This window comes from Prionailurus bengalensis, chromosome A1 (genome assembly GCF_016509475.1).
Source record: "Prionailurus bengalensis isolate Pbe53 chromosome A1, Fcat_Pben_1.1_paternal_pri, whole genome shotgun sequence".
NCBI classification, from domain to species: Eukaryota; Metazoa; Chordata; class Mammalia; order Carnivora; family Felidae; genus Prionailurus; species Prionailurus bengalensis.
Window position 1 is genome coordinate 227,211,704 of NC_057343.1, and position 24,780 is coordinate 227,236,483.

Below are 24,780 nucleotides of genomic sequence, written 5' to 3' on the forward strand. Positions count from 1 at the left end.
CTATAAACATTGGGGTGTATGTGCCCCTTTGGATCAGCGTTTTTGTATCCTTTGGATAAATACCTACAAATGCAATTGCTGGGTCATAGGGCAGCTCTATTTCTAATTTTTTGAGAAACCTCAGAGTGGCTGTACCAGTTTGAGTTTCCACCAACAGTGCAAAAGGGATCTCTCTGCATCCTTGCCAGTATCTGCTGTTTCCTGAGTTTTTAATTTTAGCCATTCTGACAGGTGCGAGGTGGTTTCTCTTTGTGGTTTTGATTTGTATTTCCTTGATGATGAGTGATGTTGAGCATCTCTTCGTGTGTCTGTTAGCCATCTGGATGTCTTTCGAAAAGTGTTCACATCTTTTGCCCATTTCTCACTGGATTACTTGTTTTATGGGTGTTGAGTTTGAGAAGTTCTTATAGATCTCAGATACTAACCTTGTATCCGATATATAATTGGCAAATATCTTCTCCCATTCTGTTGGTTGCCTTTTAGTTCTGTTGATTGTTGGTTTGGTTGTCATGCTTTTGGCATCACTAAGCTGCACGTCTCATAACTTAATTATCTTTAAGTGGACGTGTAGACCTCTTAACTGCTCTTTTAGACATGCGGCAGGACTCCAAGAAGGCAGAGAAAGTAAAGAGTCAGTGAAATCCAGAAGTCTAAGGCCTTGAAATGTGTGTTTATGTCAAGTGGTCTCGTAGCCCCATAATGTGCCGGATGGTGAAATCTGACCCTTCGGCCTGCTTGCAGCCTTGCTCACTGTGGAGCAGAAACAGAGGCAGCCTGTCTGGCCAGTGATCTACCCAAAGAACCAAGCACTCACCCTGGGATCTCACCTGGTTGCCCTGGCCAGACGTGGGGCATGAGTGGTACCAGTCCCCCGGATGTCCCTTTCTCTTACCTCTGAATCTCACCTCTGCTCGTGTCCAGAGCGGCTTCCCACTCCACAGGGACTGGGAAGTCCCCTGAAGGCAGGTGATGGTGAGCGCCTGTGGCCTCGAGATGAGAAGGAAGATGAGCTAGACTCCATGGGTGGTGGTTTTTTCATTTCCAGCCCACAGGGAAATTGGCAGAAGGGCCTTCTGCCCTGCTCACCACTCGGGACTCACTCTGTGACTTCCAGCCTCGCAGAAGGCTGCCTCTTCCCCAGCTGTAAATGAAGCAAGTGGGCAAAGGAAGGCAGAGTGCCTCAACTTAGGCACTGCAGCAGCACCAAAGCCAGAACACAGGTCTCTACACACAGGCCTTTACAGGTCAGCAGCTTCCTTTGTTTTAATGTGTCATTAGAAGCGGTACAGATGCAGACGAAGCTGCACTAACACAGGGAGACCCAGATACCCTTCGCCTGGTTTCCCCAATAGTAACATTTTGCAGAACCACAGAACGGGATCACAATGGTCCGTTATAATTAGGATTTTGCTTCCACGATTTATACAAGGACTAGAGCCCCCAGTTTTGAGGTTCTTGCTTCAAGCATTTCTTGTCCGCTATTTTGAACGAGCCGTCTGCTTCCCTTCTCTCCCTGCACGTCCTCATCAGCATAGACTGGCTCAGCATCATCTCTCATTTCTACTCGAGCCATCAGCATACGGACGAAAGCCTCTCCAGGAGAGCGGCACTGTCCTCCCTTCACATGGCCCAAGAAATCCAGCGTCATGCCTGTCCAGAGCAGGTAGAGACGTGGCCGGGATGGCCAGGGAAGACTGCAGCTGAGGGAGTGCCGGGTCTTACGCTGGCCTTGCAGGATGGCGGAAGGCCCTGGAAGCAGCCCAAGTGCAGGTGTGGGGGAGGAGACGGTGTGGGGCGGCTGTTCGGGCAAAGGTCAGGAGCCATGCTCTAACTCCCTTATCCTAGCTCCAGACAGCATCTTCACTGGCCTCTGTGTTCTACCACCTCAGGTACAGAATGGGGATTTCTAAGTAACCCTCCCCCCTATATATGCTGTTGACAGACCAGACATCTGGAGGGATCCTTATAAAGTACCCGAAGGCATCCCTCTCCTAAAAGCTCTCCTATAACTTTGTCTCACCAACATACGAATCTCTACTCCAGGGCTGTGTTCTCCGTCCCGCCTGCCTCTCGCCTTGTCTCACGCCACCCTCTTCCCTACTCAGCACACATCTTGATCATGATTTCATTTTGTCCCCATTCTATGGGCTCCCCCACTGAAGAGTAGTCTGCCCGGCAGGGAGAAAGGTGCCTGATGTTTTCCTGGTGAAGCTTTGTGTCTGTGCTCAAGAAGAGGAAAGCTGTAATTCCCAGGTACCTGGAGCTTAGGCAGGGATGTGCTGGCAAATGTTTAGCCACCGGCTCTCCCTGAGGAAAACAGTCCCGCTTTGTAGTGTTGGCCGGTTTTCATGGCGTCCGTCGTTCCCACCATGGCTCGTTTCAGGCTCCAAGGTGACATCGCAATGTGGAGCTGGATGGGATGTGTGGTTGGCTCCGAAAGCTTGGTCCTGCCTGCACGCCAAAGAAAGGACACATCAGTCAACAATTTTTCAATAAGAAAGTTGCATCTTCTTCATAAGAAAACCTCTAAAGCAAGTAAAAAGATACTTAGAAAGCTTTAAGCACTTTGTGTGGGGCAAAGTTTCTGTGGGAAAATTAAAGCGGTTTTCAAAGTGTATCATTTGTTCCTATCTTTCGTTTTCCCAGAGACTTCTTTTCCCTTTCAAGTAAGAACAGGATTACGGTTGATTAGTGGCTTGAGACATAAACAGGGTCGACTCCCCCTAGGCATCCAGACATTGCTGGTGGGAACTAGTTGCCGAATTAGAATTCTCATCAATCCCTCAAGACATGCCAGAAAGGAAAATAAAAATGAGGGATTCTGGTAACTCTGATCTCTTGGGGGAACTGTTCTCTGTAAGTTTACTTAGTGACTTGACATTGAGCAAATGTAACAGGCCTCCTGATCAGAAATAAGGTAACCCCAATGATCAACACCAACCACAACATAATTTAGTTGACTTTAATTTACTAAATATTTACTAAATCCTTATTTGGGCTAAAACACACACACACACACACACACACACAATCTCAGTGGGGTTTGCAAAGGAAATAGAAAAATTGTCTTAATTGCTTGGAGACAAGTTGGGGGGTAAAAGGTATAAATAGATGAAACAAGTTGACTCTAATCGGACCACCTGCTAATGTGTCGAAGGGGCCCAGCAAGCGAGAGTGTGAGGGTGGGAGTTTTCAAAGACAGCGGAGCCGAAAAATGCAGATTTGTGATACGTGAGCACAAGCTAGTAGAACACATGACCGAGGAAAATCCAGGAGACAGAAATGAGCAGAATGGGGATTTCTAAGTAATGCCTCCTTTTAGTCTCATTGTGTCTTTCCCTGGACCATCTTTCTCTGATGTGATCCATGACATTAGCGTACCATTTGCTCAGAACATTCTGTTTCAGGCTTCGCGTACCATCCTCCCTCCCATCGTGGCCCCCCAGTAGCCATGGTGGAGGTGCCAGCAAACCCGTGTTTACCCTGAGGATCCTGAGATCCAGAAAGCAGGTTCTTTAACTTGCTCTAACAGCTTCGCTGTGCAACAAGTCGTTCCAGCATTCAGTGGCTGAAACAATTTATTCAGGTCGCGATTCTATAGGTCATCAGTTGGAGCTGGGCTCATTCATGACTTAGTTCGGTTGCATCCGGGTCAACTCTGTGGATGCTGCCTCGGCTTTCTCATGTGTCTGGGGCCTCAGTGGGAGGGCTGAGCTCTGTTCCATGTGATCTCTGTCTTGGTCGCAGTCAGCTGGCCTTGGCTGATTCTCGGCATTTGGCAAGGTCTCGTGAAAGCGAGTAGGTATAGGCAGAGCCTCTTGGGGCTTACGTTCAAAACTGGCACACTGTTACGTCTGCGACATCCTACTGGCCAAAGCCAGACCCAATGCCAGACCAGAGCCAAGAGGTGGGGAACCAGACTCCATATCTTTTTTTTTTTTTTAATATTTTACTTATTTTTGAGATAGAGACAGAGCATGAGCAGGGGAGGGGCAGAGAGAGAGGGAGACACAGAATCCGAAGCAGGCTCCAGGCTCTGAGCTGTCAGCACAGAGCCCGATGCGGGGCTCGAACACGCGAACTGCGAGATCATGACCTGAGCCAAAGTGGGACTCCAACCGACTGAGCCATCCAGGCGCCCCTCCGTATCATGATGGAAGTTGCTGTAAAGTCACTCAAGAGGTTGAAGAATTACGGCCACTTTTATAATCTAAGTACACTTGGCGGAAAAATGACAAAACTACAGGGGACAGAGCATTCATATCCAAGCTTGCTTCTCTCACAAAGCTACCCGAAAATCCAAATCCTTTGTTTTTTTCTTTACGTGGACACGCCCCTCGTTTACCACTGTGCCATCACCAGCTTCCCCTGATGTAGACAGACACACGTGACCCCCTCGGTCCTTTTTCCAGGTATCCATCCACACAGATTCTTCTCTTGCCTGAAATGACCTTCCGCCCTGCTCATAATCTCTCCGGCTGTGACAACCTGGCTTTGATTTTAATCTCTTGCAAAGCTGCCTGGGGTGGAGACTGCTAACCACCCCCTGGGGATCTGCCCTTTGACCATTTGTCCTTTTTCTTCTTTGACCTTTTATAATAGAATTCCCCTAAATCGTAGCTTGCGGTCAACGCTAAGCTACAGAATCCATTCCCCAGCCTCCCTTGCAATTTAGCGTGTGTGGTAGTTTTAAAAAATGTTGCAACTTCTTGGGGAGCCTGGGTGGCTCATTTAGATGAGTGTCCAACTCTTGGTTTCAGTTCAGGTCACGATCTCCCGGTTTGTGGGATGAAGCCCCACTCTGGGCTCCGCACTGACAGTGTGGAGCCTGTTTGGGATTCTCTCCCTCTCTCTCTCTCCACCCACCCTCCTCTCAAAATAAATAACCTTAAAACAACAACAACAACAAAATAATACACCTTGCAACTTCTTGGGGCACCTGCATGATTCAGTCGGTGGAGCATCCAACTCTTGGTTTCGGCTCAGGTCATGGATTCATGAGATGCAGCCCCCACGTCAGGCTGACCGTGCGGAGCCTGCTTGGGGTTCCCTCTCTCTGTCTCTCAGCCCCTCCCTCACTCACTCTTTCTGTCTCAAAATAAACATTAGAAAAATTTAAAAAAACATTGCAACTTCCTGATAAACCCTCCCATAAAAAAGGTGAACTCTAATCCCCGTGAATATTGGCCAGCCATAGTCACTCCACTTCTGATAGAATGTGGTAGAACAGATACCGTATAGCTTGTGAGGCCAGGGCGACCTACACCTGAGGAGGACAAGGCAGACATGAAAGGAAAGAAATCTCACCAACCTGAAGATTCTGTGCTAAACACACCTATGTAAGGAGGCCACAGAGAGACAGACAAGCCCCACAGGGACTGTCCCCCAACTGGTCTGTCTTCTCAACCTCAACACGCGGGGGCGTCTGCAGATTATTCCAGCCACTAGCTCTATGCAAAATACACTTCCTCCCTCTCCAGACCCATCAAAGCCTTGCTTATTACGGCATCCAGGGTTCGGGCCTCAAGCCCAAGATTTTGTCACGTCAATCAAGTTCCAGGGTGAACGAGGCTCGTTGGGTGTAGTTTCTCAAGTGCAGCTGGCTAACACGGACTGGAAGAGCTGTGTGCAACAGAGGCAAGTTTTCTGTCCCCCATGGACAGTCGTGGGGCAGCCATAACTGCCATGGAGACCGTCGTTCCCACAGGGGAAACCGGGAGGCGTAGAAGTCTGTGGCACTGATGGAAAAAAAAGGATGACTCAGGGTATATCCAAGAACCCATGGAGAATGATTCCCAGTCAGTGGAGCTGAGCCCCAATCATGGGATTGGCATCACGTGCCCAGAAACGTGTGAAGGAGAAATGTAAATAATGTGGGCCGGAGAACCCACCGTGCTGTCTTTAGACATATCCACAAATTCTTTGACGATCCTCCCATGAAAAGGTGGGGTCTAATTCTCCTCTCCCGGCAGAGTGTGACAGGAGGGCTCCCACATGACACCCAAAGCTAAGGTCTAACAGGGCGGGGGCGGGGGGGGGGCACTACGACATCTGCTAGGCTCTCGGGACACAGGACACGTGCTTTTAGAGCCAAAGGGGCACATCTTCCCAACAGCAACCGCCAGACATGCAAATGCTGGGCCTGCAGATGACTCCAGCGCCCCCCCCCCACCTGCAAGGCCACTCAGCTGACGCAGGGGGGACAGATAAGTGCCGCCCCCCTCCCCCACCCCGCTGAGGAAGTTCTGGCCATGCCAGTAAGCCAGAAAGAGGAATAAATGTATGAGGAATGGGTGAGATTTAAAAGTGTCACTATTTACAGCTAACGTGATGAAGCACCTAGTTTATCAACCGATCGTGTTGGATTTTCTATTAGAGTTGATGAATGTAGCAAGGTCACTAGATAAAACATCGAAATTCCTTTAAAACCCAACTGCATTTCTATACAGCAGCAGCAACCATTTATAACTTTTCTTTTTTTCATAATACATTTTACAGTGTTATTAAACACATTTACTATCGAAGAGAAAATCTGAAGAGATGCTGTGTCCTCTGGTTACGAAGCCCACGTCTCCTTTAGGCCATGCTCGGAGTTACGATGTAAATTGATCTTGCAAAAGCATTTGAAATGAGGCAAAGCAGAAAGCACTGTGACACAAATACCAGCTAATCATAAAAACAAAACCACGCTGGAGACAGAAGGAAATGGGCTTATAACCCAATTTCTGTCTGATACACGTGAGGGAGCTAGAGACTCAGAACTTCTGGTTTCACGGTCCTTCCTCTGAAATGAGGTTGAGCTGAAAACACAGCAGGAGGAAATCTTACTTCTAAAATAAAACACATCCCTTCACGACAAAGAGAAAGTCCCATTTACGGGCGAGCAGAAAGCTCCCGCTTCAAGTGTTTATTTTGCATTTTAAACCATCTGGCCTTCCGTTGCTCGGTAGAATCATGAATTTTTTAAAAGTAAAGTTGTGCTGCTGTTCAACCAGACCGTGCCACCTAGAACCATCCGTGTGAGAAGCACATCGGTTGCAAATTGGTTGAAGGCAAGACTGGGTCCCCATGTGATGTCACATGGCCATTCAGCCCACTTCTTCTTCCCCTGATTCTGCACCTGTGACTCTTTGTCGTTCAGGCCTCAGCTTAAATGTCACCTCTCCAGAAAGGCTTTTCCTCACCACCAAATATAGAAGAGCCTTTACTGTATCACCGTGCCGTAAGGAGCACTTGCCACGAAATAGCATTTTCTAACTTAATTGTTCATGGTAAGTCTTCTGCAATTAGAAGGTCATCTCTAGAAGAGCAGAAATCTTCTTGTGTTTGTTATCGTCACTCTTAACCAGGACCAGGTCTGAACACGCTAGATGCTCAGGAATTGGTTCTTAAACGAAAGAGGAAATGGTAACTTTCAATGTGGGGGCCTCCCTGGCTGAGACTCCCCCCCCCCCCGGAGAACAGAGGTCAAGTGCTAGTGCTTTGGGAAGTGTAGCCGGGGCGGCGAGGGTAAGGGAGCGAGGCAGAGAAGGATGGGAAGCCATGCAAAACACTGCCCTGCCGTGCTCGCACCTGCTTCCCCGCGGGCCACCAGGAGACCCGACAGTTGCTCAGCAAGACCAGGGCCACGAGGGATGTGTCTGCACAGGTTGTATAGGAAACTCCTGCCTCGGAGCAGCCGTCCTGGAGAAGGAAGAAAAGACATTTCCTGAGTTGGTCCTGTCTCCTGTTTCCCATTGGCTGAAGTGCACTAGGTGGGGAGCCAGTCCCCTCCCATTTCCTTGCCAGCTGGTGCCTTTCAAAGCCACATGGAAGCCACATCCCACACTGTGGCAGGCTGGAAGGTGTCCACATCCTAATCCCCGGGACCTGTGAGGGTTACCTTCTACGGCAGAAGACACTTTACAAATGTGATCACACTGAGGGTTTTGAGATTATCCTCGTGGGGCCAGTGCAATCATGTGTCCTTGTAAGAGGGAGGCAGGAGATCAGGCTCAGTAGTGGGAGACGTGGTGACAGCAGCCACAGGCTGTAGCGATGCAGAGAAGGGGTCACAGTGGAGCCACGCAGGCAACTTACAGGCATGCAAAGGATTCTTGCTTGGAACCCTCGGGAGGAGCCAGCCCTGGTGACACCGTGGTCTTGGCCCTGTGGGTCTCATTTCAGATTTCTGACCTCCAGAACTGTGAGCAAATAAACTACTGCTTTAAACTACTGAGTCGGTGGTAACTTATTACAGCAGCAATAGGAAACCGATACCCACGGCCTCCAGGGGAGTGTTTCCTCTAAATCGGTGGCAAGAGCATCCAGAGAGCCCCGGATAAGCACGGCCAGAGAACTGGAGGTACGTAAGATGTACAGCCTACAAGGACCCACGTGACTGCTTATATCAAGGAGCTTAGGACAGAGAAAATGTGTACTTGTTGATTGTATTAACATTGTCCTTTATTATAATTCATTTTTTTTCTTTTAATTTTAGAGAGGGGAGGAGAGAGTGCAAGTGGGAGAGAGGGGCAGAGGGAGAGAGAGAGAAAATCTTAAGACAGGCTCTGTGCTCAGAGCAGAGCCCGGTGCGGGGCTCGATCCTATGACCCTGGGATCATGATCTGAGCTGAAATCAAGAGTCAGACGCTCAACGGACTGAGCCACCCAGGCACCCCGGTTATACTTCATTTTCACTTGTGAATAACTGCCCAGCTCTGAAAAACGTCCCTGGGCCTCTCCGGTGATGTTTACATATGTCACATAACCTATACTCTAGCCAGACCATCAGAGACACGCCTTCAAATCTGGTAAAAATCCATCCTTACAGAAACGATTTTCTTCTAGGTAGATTTGATAAAGAATGTATAGAGAGCATAGTATGTGTTAGGTAACCCCAGCTGCTTTGGCGAACACCTACATTTCAAGTGCCCACTGCTATTAAGGACCATTTCTTGCTTGCATAACTGACCAAGAAGGATGTAATGGTAGGAGGGTGTTGGCTCTGCTCCTATAGCTATTCAGGGGCCCAGCTGACAGGGGTTCTGCCTTCTTCAACATTTATCTTCCAAGGTTACCCTAGCCCCAAACAAAGTTGGCAAAAAGAGAGCAACTGACTGGCTAAGAACATATGCCTTTTAACCTCCTCAGTCTAGAAGTGACATCACCTGGCACTACTTCTATGCAAGGGATGCTGGGAAATGTAGCTCCAGGCTGGGCAGCTACCTTTTCAGTTACACTCTGCATCACGTAAGGGGAGAACGTGTACGTGCTGATTGTATTAACAAGCTTCGGTGGACAACGGGCTGTCACTTGCCACGCTCTGTCCCTCTGGCCAAGAGATATTCGTGAGGACTCTTTCCCTCAAATGTGAAAAACTCTTCTCCCAGCCAGAAAGGAACATCCAAGGGAATTAACTCAAAACGCTATTAGTTACTGCATCCCTAAGGGCAAAACAGATGGGTAGCCAACAAGAGACTGCTCAATCTGTACGATTAGAAGAAGTCAAAGATGGGGCACCTGGGTGGCTCAGCGGGTTAAGCGTCAGACTCTTGATTTCTGCTCGTGTCATGATCATGTGGTTGTGTGATTGAGCCCGGCACTGGGCTCCATGCGGGGTTCTCTCTCTCCCTCTCTCGTTGCCCACCCCTGCTCAAACATGCACTCACACTCTTTCAAAATGAATAAACATCAAAAAAAAAAAAGTCAAGGATGGATGACCCGGAAGCTGAGGGGATACCACCCCAATAAAAAGTCTCAAGTCCTTGCCTGGTTTCCCGGCCTGGCCCAGTTTTTGGACCCAAGCCCATTGGTTGAAGGCAAGACTGTCTCCCCAGCCCCCTGCCATACCACACAAGTCTGATCTCCCGGTCCTTCACCAAAGGGATCTACTTGGATAACAATGCTGAGGAATACCCAAGCGTTTTGACGACTCTTTGACAGGGGATTGGTAGACATTAACACCTAGAGTCTCTACTCATCCTCACAGGCCTCTGTTAGAGTCAGGAATATTGGGGCTAGGTAATAAGTGGATCCCAGCCCCAGATCCAAGTTACAGTGGCTACAGCGGGTCCGTGGCCCCATCTGGAGGTCATTTTCCCAGACCCCAAACATATAACGGAACTAGACATGCTTGGTCGTTGCACAACCTCGCCTCACATTGGTTCCTTGCCTTAGGGTAAGACTACCACCACAGTGCAGATGTCAAGGAGAATGCTCTGAAACGACTCCCCTCCGTGGAAAAGATGGTGAATCAAAAGTGCTATGGTATCCCAGGGGGAATGGCAGGAATTGGTGTCATCACCAAAGAACTAGAAGATTCAGGGTGAGGCCCCCATCCTGTTGCCTTTTAATGCACAAATGCGGAACCTACAAAAACCAAACAAATCCAGTGGATTATGGCCAAGTCGCCCAAGTAGTAGGCCCAAGTGCAGCTACTGTGCCAAGTGTGGTGTTGTTCCCAGGTCAGAACAGCTTCATCTCATTGCATGTTATATATGATTTCACATTCATTCTTCCTTAGATTCCTGGTTTTTTCCATTAATTTCAAATAAACTTAAGTCAGAATGTAAAACTTTGAAGATACCCAAGATATATAGGATGAGATTGAGTTCTTCAAAGAGAGCTACGTAAAGCTTAGTAAACATTACCTATGATGATAAATTATTCATAGAGTGCTTATCTGGCAATTTCAGTAGTTCGGGACATGGCCGAAGAAGCAAAACTTGGCTTCATGTGAGTAACAATTGCTAAGTCCGCATGAGCTTTGCTGACTCTGATTTTGCTTCTGCCTGGAGCGAGCCTGAACAGCTTATCCTCCCTTCGCCACACGCGACAGGTGCCTCCCTCTCTCCCGATGCCGCACCCTGTGTTCTCAGCAGCTCATGATCTGTCACCTGCAAACTGACCATAATCACCTCCTCTCTTTTATGTTCCGCCTTTTATTTTTTTAAATATTTTTAATGTTTATTTATTTTAGAGAGAGAGAGACAGAGTGTGAGTGGGGGGAGGGACTGAGAGACAGACTCTGAAGAAGGCTCCAGGCTCTGAGCTGTCGGCACAGAGCCCGACGCGGGGCTCGAACTCATGAACGGTGAGATCAGGACCTGAGCCGAAGTTGGCTGCTCAACCGACTGAGCCACCCAGGTGCTCCAATGTTCCACCTTTTAGCTCTAACTCAGACTTGGCATGTTCCCTGCAGCCCTCTTGGGTGAGGACTCTGGTTCCCAGCCCTGTACCGCCGGGCCTACTATGCCGTAACTGTCCCCTTGGTGCTTCCAGACCATTTCTCTCATTTCCGCGATGTAATCCTCAGGATCTTTAGAGCAATGCTATTAGACCATACCATCTACACTCCCTCCTCATCCAAGTATCTGGCTCACTGACTTTCTCTGCAGCATGATTCTGCAGACTTCTTTCACATGAACAATCCACCCGGTGCCCTGACTTCTTGATCCTTCGGCCTCATGACCTCCTCCCCCTCTAAATTCTAGCTTCCACTGACTCCTTTCCACTGCTTTTTAGCATACTCCCTGCTAGGTACACTTTTTAACCATGTTACCTCATCAGGACCTCCCAGCCATGAAGCCACCATTTTCTTCAACGCTTTTCACTTCCCTCCTGCCCCAGATTAGAATCTCTGGTCCATCACTATAATCATTCAATGGTGTTCACCCTCAACTCCTTTCTTATCCCTTCCTCTTCTCCACTTAGCCTAAAAAAAAAAAACCCATCCACGGTAAACCCGATTCTCTAAGTCTGTATGTGAGCGGCTGAATGTTGCTGGAGAAACACCCAAGCACACTCTCACCTTAAGCTTATGACCATGATTTTCAGAGGCCGCCCATCACATCCACCCTCCCACCCTTCCCTAGTGAAGGGACTCCCATGGTTTCCTAGGTCCCAAGGCCACTATCTCAAAATCCCTCTCTTTTTAAACTTCATGTCACTATTCCTCCCATCCCCCAACTTCTTACTTAATTATGAAAACCGAACAAGCAGAAAACACTGTACCTTCTACCACATCTTCCAATTTATCCCATGGATTCCTGGGGCTTTTGTGTCATTTGGATGTTGACTTTCTCTTCCCTGAGCTCACAGTTTTTATATCCAGTTTCCTGTTTGTCTGCACTTGGACCCATATTAGGCATACGAAGTATAGTATGTCCAAGAAAGAATTCCTCTCCCAAGAGAGAATTTCCTCTCCCCATCTTCCCTATGTCTACAGGTGTTAGATGTCATTTGTAATTCCTCTCTGTCCCTAACATCTTACTTTGGATGCATCAGCAATTGCTGTTGGCTGTGTGTCCCAGATGAGTTCCAAATCCAATCATTTCTCACCATCTCCACTGCTACCAATCTCTCTGACTAGTCTGGTAATCGCTAACTGATCTTGCTTCCTGCTTGTCTCCTCATCAATGACCAGGACAATCTTTTCAAGCTGAAAATTGAGGGGCTCTTGGGTGGCTCAGTCGGTCAAGTGCCCCACTCTTGATTTTAGCTCAGGTCATGATCTCACACAGTTCCTGAGATTGGGCCCCACCTTGGGCTTAGTGCTGAGTGTGGAGCCTCCTTGGGATTCTCTCTCTCTCTCTCTCTCTCTCACTTGCTCTCTGTCTGTCCCTCACCTGCTTGCATGTGGTCATATACTCTTTCTCAAAATAAATAAACTTTATTTTTTTTTAATTTTTTAAATATTTTTACTTATTTTTGAGATACAGAGAGAGACAGAGCACGAGTGGGGGAAGAACAGAGAGAGAGGGAGACACAGAATCTAAAGCAGGCTCCAGGCTCTGAGCTGTCAGCACAGGGCCCAACGTGGGGCTCGAACCCATGAACCGTGAGATCATGACCTGAGCCAAAGTCAGATGCCTAATCGACTGAGCCACCCAGGGTGCCCCTCAAAATAAATAAACTTTAAAAAGAAAGATGAGGGGTGGCTGGGTGGCTTAGTCGGTTAAGCATCTGACTTCGGCTCAGGTCATGATCTCGCAGTTTGTGGGTTCAAGGCCCATGTCGGGCCCTGTGCTGACAGCTCGGAGCCTGGAGTCTGCTTCGGATTCTGTATCTCCCTCTCTCTCTGCCCCTCCCCTGCTCACGCTCTCTCTTTCTCTCTCAAAAATAAACATAAAACACTGTTAAAAAGAGATGAAAATTGAACGAAGTCATGTTTTGCACAACACCCTTCATTAATTTTCTACCGTCTTTTAGAACAAAATCTAAACCGTGCATCGTCTGCTGTGCCCTTCGTGAGGCCCCACTGCCCTCCTCTCCTCACTCACTGATCTTCCCTCCCTCTGCCACCCCTCGTCCCCGGTCACACTGCTCTTCTCATTTTAGCTTCTTGTTCCTGGAGCACAAACTCGTTCTCACTTCACGATCCTCACTCGCTCTTGCCTCTAGAACTCCATGTGACTGGCTGTCTTCCCTCATGTAAGTCTGCTCAAAAGTCACTTCTCTCACCCGCCCCCCCCCCCCCGTCTCTTCCAAAGCACTTCCCCTTTTCAGTCTGTCCTGTTTTTCTGCACAGCACTTAACCTGTGTTACGTCATGTTCATGGTCCCCGTGCTCTTGTGCTGTCGCCTCTCACACGGACTCGGGGCTTAGCCATGTGACTTGCCTTGGCCCCTGGGACGTTAGAAAATGTGACCCAACCAGAAGCTTGCGACGTGCTGGCACCTTGGGGGATGCCTTCACGGACCGCCAGCTGCCAGGTGAGGAAGCCTGAAGCCAGCCTGCTGGAGAGGCCACACGGGGGATGACTCAGACACATCTGCTGACAGCCCCAGCCTCCTGCCATCCAGCACCTGCTAACTGGGCTGGATGCACACGTGAACCCCACAACACCTTGTGGATCTGAGCCACGCCCTTCCAGCTGATCTCTCCCCAACCCCAGTGCACGGAATCGTGAGCAAATAAAAGTTGTTTCAGGCTGCCGGGTTTGGGGACGGTTTGTTATACAGCAGTATACGATACCAGAATATATGATACATCACAGCCTAGGATTTATGTCCATATGCATATTTGCTCACGGTCTGCCAAGTCTTCTAACATTTACGCTCTAGGAGGAGAGGAACATTACGTTGAGTACACCGTGGTCTGCCGTCTGGCTCACAGAGGCACAGAGGAGGCATTTGTTGCTGAATGAATGAACAGTCTTTTGTGGAACAGCCTCACCTTGTCCCATGGCTTCCACTAAGATCTCTAAATTTGGCCCATTAGAGAGCTATGTCTAACGGGGCACCTGGCTGGTTCAGTCCGTACAGCACGTGACTCTTAATCTCAGGATTGTAAATTCAAGCCCCACATTGGGTATAGAGATTACCTAAAAATAAAATCTATTTTAAAAAAAAAGGAAGGGAAGATCTGTCTCCTATATTCTAATTGACCACTAGACATGACCAGTTGAAATTTAACACCTTCTAAATTGATGGGGTTTTTTTCTAAGTTTGTTCTCAACTTTTCTCCTCTACGTCATATTTTAGCAGTGGCACAATGAGGTGTGACACTTAATTTTATGTGTCAACTTGGCTAGGTGATGGTGCCCATTTTTTTTTCCTTTTGGTCAAACACCAGATGTCACTGTGAAGTTATTTTTTAGATGTGATTAACATTTATTTTGTTTTTTAACGTTTATATATTTATTTTAAGAGAGAGCAAGCAGGGGAGGGGCAGAGAGAGAGGGAGAGAATCCCAAGCAGGCTCCGTGCTGCCAGCACAGAGCCTGACGTGGGGCTCAAACTCACCAACTGGAGATTGGGACCTGAGATGAAATCCAGAGTTGGATGCTTAACCAACTGAGTCACCCAGGTGTCCCTAGATGTGATTAACATTTAAGTCGGTAGACTGAGAAAAGCACAATACCCTCCATAGTATGGGTGGGCCTCATCCAATCAGTTGAAGGCTTTAACAGAAAAGACTGAAATCCTTTGAGTAGGAAGGAATTCTGTCTCCAGATTGCCTTCAGACTCAAGACTACAACATTAACTCCTGCCTGAATCTCCAGTCTCCAAGTCTACCCAGCAGGTTTCAGACTTGCCTGTGCCCACAACCGCAGGTGCCAATCCCTTAAATCCCTCCTCCCCAGCTCTACAACACACACACGTGCGCGTGCGTGCGCACACACACACACACCATTGGTTCTGTTTCTCTGGAGAACCCCAACACAGGGTTATCTTTGACAATCCCCTCTCCCTCTTTTTCCAACATCCATTCAGTCACCAAAGCCCTACTGGTGCCGTATACAGCATGCCTCCTGCCGCTACCCTTCCTCTGCCTCCCTGTCCCCTGTCTTGCTTTCGACTCTCAGCATCTCTCACCTGGACTATTTTAAAGTCTCCTAACCAGTCTCTCTGCTTTATCTCCTGCCAATCCACAAGCTACTCCACCACTAGGGTCACCTAAGAATCTGATCATGACACTTACACCACCAAAGTCTCCCACGGTCTAACGAATACAGCTCAAACCCCTCAATGTAACATGAAAGCTCTTTATCAACAAGTTTAAGTTCTATTCCCAGCTCCGTATCTCTGACTCCTAAAAACCCCAAATTCTAGCTATATTTAGCACCTGTGGATCCCCAAACATGTCATTTCATACCTTCATGCTTTTACATATTTTATTCAATTTACTTGGAACGCCTACCAACTTGTTTTGAAAACATTCCAACCCACTCCTCAAGCCTTAACTCAGATGTACTCTTTGTTCGTAAGCTGTCCCTGGATGCTTGGTCATAGTGTTTAGACAATGATAAAGATCTTTTCGCTAGTCTTATTGTCTTGAAATTGATGTATGTGTCTGTGTTTCTCAAAGACAAGAGGCTCTTTGATGGCAGGGACTGTGTATAATAATAGATACTAATAGATCTTAATAGTAACAATAGTAATTAGATCCCTAAAGGAAAAATAAGATAAAAACAGAAAGGGGGACAAACCATAAGAGAATACAGAGGACAACTGAGGGTTTCTGGGGGCTTGGGGTAGGGGAATGGGCCAAATGGGTGATGGGTATTAAGGAGGACACTTGTTGGGATGAGTGCTGGGTGTTACATGTAGGTAATGAACCACTAAATTCTTCTTCTGAAATCAATACTACACTGTATGTTAACTACCTTGGACTAAATTAAAAATAGATAGATAGATAGATAGATAGATAGATAGATAGATAAAATTAGATCCCTAGTCCTGGTCTTCTGTTTAGCTCATAACAGCCATTCAAAACCTGTCCACTGAGCCAATTTTTGTGCGTTAGATTTTAAGCCCTTTGAAGGCAGAAACCATATTGATGTTCATCTTTGTATCACTCATGGTGCCTCTCATAGGATCTCGTACAAAGTACAAGGATCGGGTACATAGAACAATGTACACAGTACACAGATTAAGTACCTAGTACATAGGCTCTTGCTCAATAGAAGAGTGAATTAAAGAAAAGCTTCAGTTCTCTGGAGAAGACAGAAACATCTCATTTCCTGTAGCTACAATGTGTCTGCCATCATTGGATTCCCTTGCTCGGGGTTGTCACAATGATATTAAGTCAAGCAAGAGTTTGTGCAAAGAAGAAACCACTGAAGGTCACAGTCTTGAGGAAGAGGAAAGAGAAGGGGACTGTCTGTTTAAAAAAAAAAAAAGAAAACTATGAGAACTTTATTTCCTATTTTCTCACAGTCTTCTAGAAAACATTCTTTTTTCTTTTGACAGATTTCAAACCCACAGGAAAGTTGAAAGAACAGTACAATGAACAGCCGGATACCCCTCACACAGATTCACCAACATCTCACCACACCCATTTCCCCCATCTCTCTGTTTCTCTATCTATACTTCCCTAGTGCTGAAACGCCGTCACGGCATTTCACCCCCAAATACTGCGTGTTGTACCACTCAGAAGGAGGACTTTCTCTTACGTCACCAGAACACCATTATCACACCTAAGAAAAGCAACATTAATTCAATAAAATCATCTAGTATAGAATCTGGACTCAAATCTTCCTTATTTTTCCTCCAAATGTCTTCGATGGCATTTTTTTGGACCCAGAATCCAATCAAGTCTCACACATTGATTTGGCTGTTAACATCTCTTCTCCTCAAACTGTTCCTCTGTCGATATCAAACACCTGAAGATCCAGGTCAATTGACCTGTAGAACGTAGGATGTTGCTGTTAGGATTTGGTTCAGGTCAAATGCTTCCAGCAAGGTTTGTTGTGTCCCTCCTGTAACATCAGGTCAGGGGACTCACAAGGTCACATTGTCCCACTTCTGGAGATGCTCAGCGTGATGAGGTGCAGATAAGGTGGAGGTATCTCCAATGCAAAGACACACTGTGTGATTAGTAAGTAACCTGCGAGATCATGTAAACATGTCTTCCTCGGGGCGCCTGGGTGGCTCAGTGGGTTGGGTGTCTGACTCTTGCTCAGGTCATGATCTCACTGCTCGTGAGTTCGGGCCCCATGTCAGGCTCTGTGCTGACAGCTCAGAGCTTGGAGCCTGCTTCAGATTCTGTCTTCATCTCTGTGCCCCTCCCCTGCTTGAGCTCTGTCTCTCTCTCAAACATAAAAAATAAAACACTTAAAAAAATTTAAACACATCTTCCTTAGACTTTTTCCCAGGGGGTCATTGATGATCATTGCCTGAATCACTGATTACGTTGAGAGTTGACAAAATGGTGCTTTTCTAAATCTACAGTCTATACTTATTAACTTAGAATCTTTTCTAAAGCAGAGCCTCCCTCCTACCCCTTTTGAGTATCATTATGGAGCCACAAGATTTTTTTTAACTCAATATCATCGTTTACCAAGATGATTATTTTGATCCTCAAAGTTTCCCAGATTTGGTAAGTGGGTTCCCTTTCAAAGCTGGCTTCTGTGTCCCTGTGACATAGATTTTTAAATAATCTTTGAACATATCTTGCTTCCTGGCACACAAGATGTTCCTAACGTAGACCAAGTATCAGCCAATTCTCTAAGGAGCCGCTGTTCTTTTCTGGCAGGAAATAGAAAGCAACACCTGGTCTCTAAGTGAGCTCACTGCCATGGGGTGCCATTGATTCTAGGCTCTTTCTATGGACATGGCTAGAATATCACATCATGATCTTACACTCATGGATAGCTCCAGTTTAATTCTTCCCCCAATTCCACATTCTTTGGCTTTCACTGAAAACCCTCATTAGTTCCAAGAATGAGGAACACAGCCTGAGAAGATCTGGATATGGAAGAGGAGGGGGGCACACTGGCAGCAGGTGATGCAGCTTGAGCAGGCATGGAGGCCCTGACACTGGAGAATGAGGGATACGGGCACGAGAGCCTTTAAGAAGAAGGGCTCAAAGCATAAGAGACTCTTAAAAACTGAGAACAAACTGATGGCTGATGGGGGGTGGGAGGGAGGGGAGGGCGGGTGATGGGTATTGAGGAGGGCACCTGTTGGGATGAGCACTGGGTGTTGTATGGAAACCAATCTGACAATAAATTTCATACACTTAAAAATAAAAAAAGAAGGGCTCTCAGCGATTGTCAAAAGCCTGCAGTTAGATGGGGAGTCCATATAATTTATCGATCAAATCAAGACACTTCTGAGAAAGAAAGCAAAGTGGTATTAATAACCATGCCAGAGGGGCTCCTGGGTGGCTCAGTTGGCTGAACATCCGACTCTTGATTTGGGCTCAGGTCATGATCTCAAGCCCCACATCAGGCTCTGCACTGACAGCACAGAGCCTGCTTGAGATTCTCTCCCTCTCTCAAATAAATAAAACTTGAAAAAAAAATTTAAAAATAACCATGCCAGACAGCATGCAAAAACTAGCACTGTTTTGGGCTGGCTTAACACATGGTTACTCCAGGTGGAGAGAATAAAGGAGAGACCAGAATAAAACTTACTCCAGCGTTTCCTGTCTTTGGGACTGTGGGTTACTGTACTTGAAAAGGCAGTTGTAAATCCTGCTTCTCGGGCTGGGGGTGGTGGGCATGTCTGTGTGATGGCCCCTTGTCCTGCGAAACAGGCTTCATTTACAAGGTGTGTGGCCAGGGTCCTCTCTGGAACCCACTGGGGTGGACATTCTTGCAGAAGGAGCCTCTCCGCTGCAACTCTGTCCACCTCCCTTCCTGATAGGGCAAGAGAGAGAGCAACTTCATCCACAGGAGAATAAACTGTCTACAGGTATGCTGGATGCTAGCTGTTGGCAGAGTTTCTGTAAGAAATCCTGCTGCCCGACACCAGGGGAAGTGGGGGGCTGCAGAAAGCCAGCCCTAGAAGCAGAGGCCACCCCTGGGTTCACATGTATCTTCTCCCTAGAGAAAGGAGAATGGCCTTCAGTCCCAGCCAGACTCTTGTCCAGGTAGCCCGGACTCTGCCTCCGGTTTTGGGGGTCGTTCTGGCTTAGGGCAGGGGGAAAGTGCAGGAGAATGCAAATGGGGTACAGAGAAACCATCCGGTTTCAGTGAATTGGCTGCAAACATACTCAACTCTGAACTGTGTTAAATCCTAAAACTCCTTTGATGGTTCAGAAGACGCTTGAGTCTTGTAAAGCTTCGGGGTCCCCGTGAACACGCCTGGCTGTAAACACCCAGCTGTGCCCAGTCGTACACGGCCTGAGGGATACAGGCGACACGCCTTGCGTGCGTGTTCTCAACACGCCCTGGGCCACTATCACAGCCTAAAGGGTCACCAGGTTTTGTGCCTAATTTCTAGTGAGCTAAAATTAGTAACAGGTAACAAGCTGTTACATTTTGAAGGGATGTCCGTGGGCTATGACTCTCACAGCTATTTTCATTACTTTCCACGGATCTAATTCTGGCTTAGAGACTACCCCTGGAGGCTGGAGGCCTGATTTACAGACCTGGGTTTGAAGATGAACACACCACAGTTTTGCTTTGATAATGGAGGTCAAGCTGGAGTGTCTGGGACCCCAGGGGACTGGTGTTTTGAGTCTACGACGTTCTTGGTAAAAACAAACAAACAACAGAACGAGATCCATCCACAAACTTCGGGAACTCTCCATTGCTCGCGGGACTAGGGACTTAGCTTGTAGAATGGTACTCAAAACTCTCCTCCATCTGATCTGCGTACCCAAAAGCCTCAATATATTTTCTATCCCATACGCAGTCCATCCGCTGTGGCCGGTGCCTCTGAACGCACTGAGATGAGTTTCCACCCCCTCTGCCTGGGTCCACCCCTTGGCCAGGAGCCTGCTGCCCTCGAAGCTACAGACCTCAGTATCCAGCACCCTCCTGACACGGCTGAACATGTTCCCGCCTTAGTGACAAGGAAGAAGTTTCTTCCAGCGGTTTTGCCAGGCTCTGTTTCATCCACTGTCCAGAGACACCTTTCTAAAACACAAACCAAGCCCTTCAACTGTCCTGCTGAAAGCCCCCCGATGACCCCAAAGCTCAAACTCCTTATCACTACATGGGAGGAGGCCCTTTTGAGCATCCACCGGCCCATCCCCCTTGGTCCTCTAGCTCAGGACTGCTCAGGGTTTCCTCCCGGGGCCAGGCTGGCCTCCCTTCTGCCTCCTGGATTAGTGTATCACCTGGCTACCTTCTGCAGGTTCCCTTGCCCGTGACCTAAGCGCCGGGATGGACATAAGCAGCCTCGTTTCTCTCACTAGAAGCCCACAACCAGCCTTTAATGAATGTTTCATGATCACTAAAAGAAGAAAGATGGGATGAATGATGCAGAATTGCAGTGATATAGAACCAGGACCATAAGGGGGCAAAAAACCCACAGGAGGTTGTAGACCAGGGTGGTGGTTCGCAACCTTGGGAGCTCCCCAGGTGAAATCTGAACACCCCACCTCTGTACACACCCACGGAGGGCAGGGAGAGACTGGAGGAGGAGGCAGACCACTGCAGAGGGCTGGGTGGCGGGTTAAGCAGGCAGGGGCCTTACAGACCGGGCTTGTCTTGGGCAAGATCTCCACACCCACTGGCCAGAATCTTAAGTCTGTAAACAGGCCTTAACTGGGTTCAGTCACATATACTGTCCAGATAAGCAACAACACCTGACTCCCTCAAGACTGTACCCTTGAAATGGCTTGCGCTGTGGGGACGATGTATAAAACATACATCCCAAGGACAGGGGTGGGGAGCCTGCAGTTGCCCAGGTCCAGTCTGTGCGTCAACCGACAGTCACGGCCCCTCGATGGTGTCTCCGGCATAGGGCCAGGGCAGTGGCTCGTCTGCTGATTTGGGCGTGACTGCTAGCCCAGTGGGAAGGGCTTGGAAGCTAATGTCTTGGAGTGATTCTTGTTGCCCGTGCCCGTGCACCTGCCATAGACAGATTGTACCTTTTCGGGACACACGGTAGTGTGACCTCAGTTCTCTTTAACCATTCCGAAGTCTTGAAAACCTTTTGTGTAGCACCAGGGAGCGATACCTAAACTGGGTGCCCCAGCTGGTATACAGATGGCCACCATCTTGATGTAAGGTTGTTCATCTCCGGTAAGCACATCCCTGACAGACACTGGTCAAGTGTAGACTATTCTAGTTTGGATATTCCAATTCTTATAAGCACAATAGTCAACCCCAAAGCAGAAATAACCAATTCCTTCTATCAGCTGTGCCTTGGAAACTGGGTACAGTTTTCCTTTCCATTTCGTACGTGTTTGCATTTTGGAATATGGTTCCTGTTTATCTGGGCTTACTTCTCCTGGCTCAGTGACAAGGAAATTAGGGAAAACTAGGAATAAGGACTAGATATGGTGAGAATAGGAAGGCAAAATTGCTTCAATAATATTATCAACACAAAAGCATCTCTTTGCTGGACGAATAAACAATACAACATGTATGCACGGCTCCTTGTATGTGACTGGTCACGGGCTCACTGTAGGATTCTACCAGAAAACATTTTAAGGAAAAAAAAAAGCAATACTGGGGCACTGCTAGCTCATTCTTACGCTTAGCTTGATGCTACGTCGATCCTGAAGTGAGAATTAATTATTCCTTATTTTTCTCTCCTATTACAAGCTTTCCAGCTACTTTTGGAAGACAAAAGTGAGCAGACTCTTGTAAGAGTTCCTATGTGTATTTTGGCTTTCTTTGCTGAGGTTGTGTTATTTTCTAAAAGTGATTTTCTAATCTCTTAGATTCGGTGGCCTCAACTATTTTCTCTCTTTCTAAGCCCCGCCCCACCATCCCTCCATACATTCCCAATTTACTCATTTTCCTCGGATACATATTTTCAAATTGTCTTGCTCATTGGTGTTCATCATTCTGTTCCCAATATACAGAGATGCAAAATTCGTAAGAGAATCCTGAACAGTGAGGTTACCCAAATGAGTTTTAAACATGACAGGTTCTTGAAACTAGGGGACAAGGCTTGGTGTAATCATAAGTATTATTTTTATGCAATCTTAGTAATGAATAAATTGCTGAAACATCACAAAGACAATTAGACAAACACCGAGTAGCACCTATTTACGTGTCTGTGTCTCCTCCTGTGACATTGTCAGCAATTATTAGAGGTCAGAGGTGAAAAAGGCAGATTAGGGCAATCAGGCCAGGTTTTTTCACAAACAGTTTTGTGCAGCATTTTTGTGTAGCAATCTTAAGAGAGAGAAAAAAAGATTTCATATAGCCTGCGGTAGGCATAATAAGATATAAGAGATACTCTCTCTTATTTTATTTTTTTAATTTTGAGAGGGACAGAGAGAATGTGAGCAGGGGAGGGGCAGAGAGAGAGAGAGAGAGGGACAGAGGGAGAATCGGAAGCAGGCTTAGCACTGTCAGCAAGGAGCCCTACACGGAGCTGGAACTCATGAACCCAGGGATCGTGACCTGAGCCGAGATCAGACACTTAATCACTGACTGAGACACGCAAGCATCCCGATATGTCTTAAATATAGTAAGTGTTGCAAACCACATAGAGAAACCGAAGTTTAGCTTTTATGTGCCGTGTCCACATTTTTTACTACTTCCACAGATCCTCGCAGCAATAGTTAGAATTCAGGGGGAGAAGAAGGAATGTGAAGAACCACATTCATGTTTCTGGGAGCACCTCCCCACTGGTCTGGACAATGGGGATGACCTGGCTCCTCTTCTGCTCTGCCCCACACGTTCTCCTCCAGCTGCAGAGTCTAGTGAAAACTAGACTATCGTACCCCAGGGGGCTGTGCCCCGTCCTAAACAAAGGCCAGATTACACAATAAAGCATCATTTCTCTTTCAGAAGCTTCTGCAGCAGAGGGCCAAGGGAGCGAACCAACACGTGGGAAAAGGTAGTCTTTCTTCCGCGGAAAAAACACCCGAATTGTTTCCACGGTGCTTTTTCATTGCCTCCCTGGCCACTTTCTATCCGGTTGTCAGCTTCTCTTCAAATGCAAGTCAGACGCGCCAGAGATCCTGCACCGCCTTCTGGAAAACCCCAACCTTTCTAGCCCCGGTGGATCATCAAGGCCTCAGTGCACCCTGCAGGTGCACACAAGGAAGTGTGCACCCCCATCTGTAAGGGCACACCTTCTCATGTTGATCTCCCAACAGAAATTATTCCCCCCGCCCACCACCTTGTTTCCCTCCTCCTCACAACTCAGGGCAGATGCCATTATTACAAAGAGCTCCTAAAACCTGACTCTGCCGCTCTTTCCCTAATTTGGGGTAGCTTGATTTAAATGGAGACTCTCAGCACCCAGCAATTATTTCCACCACAGCGGTTATCACATTGTAATTAGCCCCTCCTTGGCCCATGAGCTTCCCGTGGCCACCGAGCTTAGCAAAGCGTTTGGGCACATAGCAGGGGTTCAAGAAACCCTTGCGTGAACTCTAAGAATATACCCTCTTGAGGCATGTCATCTAAACGGCCAAGCACACACACCCGTAATGTACAGATCAATGAATTTTCACATACGTATCCATGGAGATAGAAACATAATGACGGCCCAGGTGAGCATTATCGAGCATTCCCCAGAGGCTCCCTTTAAACAACAGGCTTTAATTGCTCTGGGAATGAGCCCCATGCACCTTGTGAAAGCGGGCTGGTGGCCAGTATGAACCCCAAGAAATAGAAGCAGCCCTAATTCACTGCCGGTAGAATACCCCGGGAGAGGGAAGGGGAATTTTTACTCTAGAGAAAAGTGAGAACAGGAGGATTGAAGAATAGAATATTAACCAAAAAAAATGCAACCGGCGAAAAGCGAGCATAACAATGACATTGCTTGCCTCCCCGCCCCCCCCCCCCCAAACTCAACCCTGCAATACCAGGGCCAGGCCCGGTGTGGGTGTGGGCGGTCTCAGGGTTGCCTGTCACCCCCTCACGGCCGCCTTACCCAGGTTCTGATGGCTGTTGAGACACGGACACCAGAGTGACTCAGAAGTAACCGTAGTCAAGGCTTGCCAAACCTTAGGTGACACGCGCAAGGGGTCCCTTCTCCGCCTGGGTTCTGGCTTCTCACCTGCACCTCCCACAGACCAACGTGCATTTTTGAGGCAGCGGACTTTGCTTAAGTCGCTCCCCTCCCCCGTCGCTGCGGCCTGACGCTCCTTCATTGACCCAAATGGGGTTTTTTTTTTGCTTTTGTGTTTTGCTTTTTCCTTTCTCAGTCCAGCATGTCTAGCATCACATTATTCCCAGAGGACTAAAAGAAAGACCTCCGCGCAAGCTGTCCAGGCGGTGCCCGCAAAGGCGCTGGGCTGCCATCCGCTGCCCGCGGAAGGGGCGCCCCGTAACGCCCTCCAAGGCCGGCGGAGGGGCGAGCGGCGGCCCCGGCCCGCGGAAGTGAAGATGCCCCTTTGATTCCGCCGGGTCCCGGGCGAGGCCTTCGAGGGGGGCGCGCGCGCTCCCTGGGACGCCGCCCAGCGCCCCGCCCCCGCGCGAGCTTGGCC

At 47.9% G+C, this 24,780-nt stretch overlaps 1 long non-coding RNA gene across 1 annotated transcript; it reads right to left on the bottom strand.

The window, feature by feature from the left end:
* Window positions 1-785: 785 nt before the first annotated feature.
* LOC122495139 lies at window positions 786-24,734 on the bottom strand. Its single transcript, XR_006300342.1, has 4 exons — window positions 24,225-24,734; window positions 7,573-7,683; window positions 2,258-2,447; window positions 786-1,141 (listed from the first exon to the last, which is right to left on the bottom strand). It is a non-coding gene; the product is annotated as an uncharacterized LOC122495139 (long non-coding RNA).
* Between the last annotated feature and the right edge of the window lie 46 nt (window positions 24,735-24,780).